General features: G+C 40.3%; 1 non-coding gene across 1 annotated transcript; it reads left to right on the top strand.

Annotated features, from left to right (window-relative positions):
• The first annotated feature begins 4,111 nt into the window (after window positions 1-4,111).
• LOC139895140 (small nucleolar RNA R71) lies at window positions 4,112-4,217 on the top strand. Its single transcript, XR_011775604.1, has one exon. It is a non-coding gene; the product is annotated as a small nucleolar RNA R71 (small nucleolar RNA).
• Window positions 4,218-4,770: the final 553 nt, after the last annotated feature.

Genomic DNA, 4,770 nt, shown 5'->3' with positions numbered 1-4,770 from the left:
GAAAGAAATTTTGAAGTGGTGGTGAAGTTGTTTTAAGGGGGTGAGAAAAGGGTAATATAGTCTTTTAAAGACTTTTATTCGAAATTTCAGATTATATAAGATAGATAAGAGTGTTGATATTTTTGGGAAGCACTTTTTGAACTTTCCTCCTTTGGAGTGATAGGCAGTTTTCGGTCAAGTTCTTCTCCGACGTTTCTCTTTATAAGTCCTGCTTCTTTTCTCAGAACTTTTGAAAATACACATTTATTTTTGTAGATTTTATCTCGAGAAACTTTCTGCCGGTAAACTTTTCATGACCTTTGCCATGATACTTGAGAGATTTATAACATCAGGTTTTCAGAAGGAATCTCATTTTCTGGATTTTTCGAGTGATAGTAAAGTTGATGTGGATGAGGGTTTGATTTGGTAGAAGTGGTGAAGGTGTGAAAGGCTTATTTTGACAAATGGCTAGCTCTTCTGATTATACACGAATCACATTTCGTTACTTGGAAATGCAGATCTAGAGTATAAAAAGATTATACCAATATCCCACACTTAGACGAACATTGTCCTCAATGTTCCTAGTGTATCCCACACTTAGGAGTTTTAATTAAAGATTTGGGAATATTTGTCTAGTGTTTATTTGGGTTGAAATCCCATACTTAGTGATAAGCTAGGATGTGGCATAACTAAAATTTGAGCTAGTAACGGGAAGAAAGGAGTACCCCTAGCAGATGGTCTTGTGAAGAAACTGGTTGGCTTGTGAGGACAGGTTGTTTCAGTAACCTTGGAAATTACGTCCTTTATTGATCGGCTCATTTGTCATCCTTTATTCTTCTACTCTACTTTATTGCACGGGTTTCCTCCCGAGAAGCACTTTTGTTTAAGGTCGTTGTCTCGACCGTAATGATGCCTAAAAAGCAGACATTCCCCTCTGGTAGTTGTGATCTTGGTCCTCTCGAGGGAATGTGAGTCTTGGTGGATAAATCCTGAGAAAGTGTCGGACCAGAAGTGGTAGCAGGTCCGGTACTTCTCTTGAAGATCTTCTGAAAGATAGGTAATGTGCAGTTTTAGATCGTGACAAATCTTGAAGCCCGATGACAATATGATCTACGGCTCTGCTGATTGACCCATGAATGTCAATCAATGAGGCAGTGCTGGTGGTGATTATCTCTCTGATAGGATGTTCATATCAGAGGTCTTTAAATAGTGTCAGAAATTGTATCTTCAGTATCTTAAAATCTTCTGAACGGTGATTTCCACAGTAGGAGTCTGTAGCCTTGCACAGATTGGTCAAGAGGCGAAGCTGAAAAGAAATGAAAAGAAGTCTTGACCCAAGCATTAATCTCACCGTCTTTGAGTATATCTCCCAACATCCAGCTTTAAATATGAAACTAGGATCCGTGGTTTCGTGGAAGATACGTGCTATCTGCTTTGTAACGTAGGTGGCAATGTTGACTCAGTCTGGTTTAAGATGTGAAAATGGATTATTGCGTCTTACTTCTTATGCTACTACGTCTCGTAACTCCTTGATAATCAGATCAGCGTGGTGATCAATTGTTACGTAAATCACTAGCCTGTCTGGTGTGCTTTCGAAATTATCTTTTTCCAAGAGAGCAAAGAGGTTGTGAATATCTTCGATCATTTTCAAATCAGAGTGATAAGTCGGGTGTCCAGTGGAATGATCCATATGCTTCTGGATGAGAGTCAGTAGCGCTCGTTGAATGGCTGAGAACGGAAGTGCAGATCCGGCTAAGGCATTGTAAACCTTAGAGTAAATGAGCTTCTGATCTCGACAAAATCTTGTCTAGAGAATAGTGCGAACCACTGAATTGTGCTCTTGTTGCCTTTCTTCACGGTAGATATGATCGTGAAGAGTATTGATAAAGTCTTGAATGCTCCCTTCCAAGATTTCAACATTATTGTCTTCTCTCTGTAGGTAGAGGTTGTATTCATCTCGGATAGCCATGATCCGTTTTGTTAAGCGTAGTGTGAAATCAATTGTTGATTTACGGATGGCTTTGAGAATATTTTTAAATTCATCAGTGTCATTGATGAAGGTTATCATGTCGGCATGAGTAGATATGACCGCAATCCGATCTGAAGAAGAGTCCGGCTCCTCCTGATCTGGTTCGGGTGGAGAATATGAATCATCCAGAATATCTTCATGTTGCTCTTCCTCGTCATCATCGGTGTAACTTTCTTCTGTGGATTCATCTGATGAACGGTCTTCTTCCGTATCCTGGTTCTTCATTTTGACACTTGCAGGGTCGATCTCTATATCTTTAATCTCAGCTTATCTGTCTTCTTCTTAAAACAAATGATTAAACTGTGATCTCCCATCTCGAACCTCATTAATTCTTCATGACGTTCCAAGCTTAGAGAGGGTATCATCGCAGTTTCTTTTACGTCTCCCATTTCTTCTTTCTCCTCAGGTTCTTCCTCTTCCTCTATTTCTTCGCTGGGATCCTCTTCTTCCATTTATGAGTCGTCAGCAGACTGTGATTTGACAACCATTTCGATATCTTTGGCTGGTGGTGGAGACTCATCATCGAAAGTGACCCATCCGGTGGAAATAGCAAACATCTCTGCCTGTCCAGAAAGATCGGTAGGTCGGTCAATTTTAAAGGTAACGCTCTCCCCATGTGATCGCAGGATGAAGGTTTGATTGTACACATCAATGACAGTCCTAGCTGTATTCATGAAAGGTCTTCCTAACACTATAGGTGTGTGTAGGCCCATCACTACGAAGTCCGTAGGATACAAGAATTTGTCGACTTTCACCAAGATGTTCTCAACTATGACCTCATGATAGCGAATTATATGATCGGCAAGCTGGAATGTCATTTTGATTAGTGACAGGTCTCATAACTCTAATCTCTGGTAGAGAGAGTAGGGGATTAGGTTGATACTTGCTCCTAAATCTGCTAGTTCATGAATGGTTCCAGACTGGTAGATAGAACATTGGAAAATGAATCGGCCCGTATCTCCTAGTTTTTGCGGTAAAGAGTTTTTGAGCAATGCTGAGCATTTTTCACCTAGTGGAATTTTTTTAGAATCTGGTATCCTTTCCTTTGTAGAGAGAAGCATTCGAATGTATCTCTTCTGGTTGGCAACTTTGGACATGGTGTCCAGGAATCTTCCATCAAGTTTGTAGGAATCAAGCTTGGATGGTTCTTCCTATAGCCTCCCAGGGTAAGGTATACAAACTGGAGTTGCAGTGGGCAGCTTCTGAATGTATGTCGATTTGTTCTTGAACCTAGCTAACCTTCTCCGTGGTTCTTCCTTTGGGATTATGGAGTCCATTTGCTTAGATTCTTCTATGCAGGGATTTTGGATAGTATTACTAGGTAATCTTCCTTGTGGTCGGGTTTCAAGGCGTTGTGATAATTGTTCGAGATGAATTTCTAGACTTTTGAGCAGAACCAACTGATTTCTCATTAGTATCTTCGTCTGGTCTTGTCTAGATGCAGTTATCTGATTTAGCTATTGTTGCCCTTGAATGAACTGAGTCAACTGATCATCAGTCCCGAGAGTAGGGTTGGTTACTTTCGTAATATGGGTGGTTGGGGAATTTTCCTCAGCTAGTGGACTAGTGAGTGGAAGTGGTTGATCATAGGTCAATTGAGATTGTTGGGGTGGATAAGGTGGGTAACGATAGCGAAAAGGCTGGTTATTTTTTTGAAATTGGTTAACCCTAGGTTGTTGATTGAATCCAGGATTTGATTGACGAGTTGGGTATTGAACGTAACAGACTAAACTGTCCGGATTCTCGTACTCAACTTGATATTCTTCAGTGGGTTGCGGGTTGGTACAATTAACACAGGCCTAAACCTGGTTAACCTGCTGCGACTGCGTCTTCAATTCTCTGAGTTGTTTAGCGAGAGATTCCATCTTATCCGTGAGGGATTTGATGGCCTCTGTTTGATTGTTAAGTGCGTTGAGTGGGATAGATGATGAAGTTGTTTCATCACTATTCCAGTCATGATGATGCATTGTCATGTTTTCGAGCAACTCCCATGCTTCGTCTGCGGTTTGGTTCGTCAGATTTCCTTGAGCTGGTGCATCGATCGCCGTCCTATGATATACCGTAAGACCATTGTGGAAGGTACAGATATGAGCTGACCGTTCTAACTGGTGATTAGGGCATTTCTTCAGCAGATTTTTAAATCACTCCCTTGTATTGTAAAGAGATTCATCATAACTTTGTTTAAAGTTAATGATGTCATTCTTAAGCTTGGTTTGTTTAGAAGGAGGAAAATATTTGGTTAGGAATTTAGTAGCCATCTCCATCCATGATGTGATGGAATCTTTTTTCAGTCCTTCAAACCATGTTTGTGCATGATGAGTGAGAGAATATGGGAACAAGTATAGCCGGACTATATCTTGTCATATCCCTGGCTGTTTATAGGAGTTTGAAAGAGATGTGAATTTTTCAAGGTGAAAGTTAGGATCGTTATTCGGTAATCCATGAAATTGGCAGCTATTTTGGATCAGCTGTATAATATGATATTTTAACTCGAACGAGTGTGCTTGAATCTCTCGGAATCTGATCGGTCGTCCTCGTCCTTCAATCGAGAGTTTGGTATTTTCTGCTAAAGTAACGCATAACGCCATTTGATTTCTGATTCGTTCTTCTTTGCGTGCTTTAGAGATTATTGCGTCTGGATCAGGTACGAATAACAACAGCTCTAGTCTAGATCGGGTTTGGGTCATAGACTAGGTATGCCTTTTTATTTTAAATTTAAAGTAGATAAGCTAAGTTTCTAATTTAATCTATGCTAATCTAAG

This window comes from Rutidosis leptorrhynchoides, chromosome 2 (assembly GCF_046630445.1).
Source record: "Rutidosis leptorrhynchoides isolate AG116_Rl617_1_P2 chromosome 2, CSIRO_AGI_Rlap_v1, whole genome shotgun sequence".
NCBI lineage: Eukaryota > Viridiplantae > Streptophyta > Magnoliopsida > Asterales > Asteraceae > Rutidosis > Rutidosis leptorrhynchoides.
Note: the sequence above shows the minus strand (reverse complement) of the source record. Positions and strands in the feature narration are given on the sequence as shown.